The sequence below is a fragment of the Mastomys coucha genome, unplaced genomic scaffold (genome assembly GCF_008632895.1).
Source record: "Mastomys coucha isolate ucsf_1 unplaced genomic scaffold, UCSF_Mcou_1 pScaffold13, whole genome shotgun sequence".
Taxonomy (NCBI): Eukaryota; Metazoa; Chordata; class Mammalia; order Rodentia; family Muridae; genus Mastomys; species Mastomys coucha.
In genome coordinates, this window is record NW_022196895.1 from 35,633,195 (window position 1) to 35,633,608 (window position 414).

Genomic DNA, 414 nt, shown 5'->3' on the forward strand with positions numbered 1-414 from the left:
GTGGTCCGCGCCCGCCAACCGCTGACTATGCCCGAAGTGTGTCACCCTGGCAGAGGGGCTACGGGGATGGCACGGAAATGGTGCCGCAGAGCCCCGGCCGCTCTCGGGGGCAGGACGGCAGACACGCCCTCTCGGGGGCTGGGGAGGGGAGGGCAGAGGAGAGGGTCGGCGCATACATACTGTGAGCCCGGGAGGGGGACTCGCGTGCCGCCCGGTCCTCCACCCCCGCATCGTCTGGGCGGCCCCCGTCTGCAGCCGCCGCCGCCGCCGCGCGCGCGCTCGCTCGCAACCGGGAGAAGTTGCAAAGCAGAACCCACCCTCCCCCGCGCCCCGATCGTCCCCCACCCTCTTCCCCGAGTCGGAGAGGAGGCGGCGGCGGCGGCGGCGGCGGCGGCAGCAGGAGGCGCCGCCTGC

The 414-nt window shown here is 75.1% G+C and overlaps 1 protein-coding gene across 3 annotated transcripts in view; it reads right to left on the reverse strand.

Annotated features, from left to right (window-relative positions):
• Nr3c1 (nuclear receptor subfamily 3 group C member 1) overlaps positions 1-414 on the reverse strand; it is a 120,170-nt gene that overhangs the window by 89,610 nt on the left and 30,146 nt on the right. Inside the window, exon 1 of one of the 3 annotated variants that reach the window (XM_031365556.1) lies at positions 181-348. The exons of 1 other annotated variant lie outside the window; for it this stretch is intronic. The gene's annotated coding sequence lies outside the window, so the exon portion shown is untranslated. Of the gene's footprint in view, positions 1-180; positions 349-414 lie in introns of those variants that run through there. One more of the 3 variants, XM_031365562.1, reaches the window with a different exon arrangement.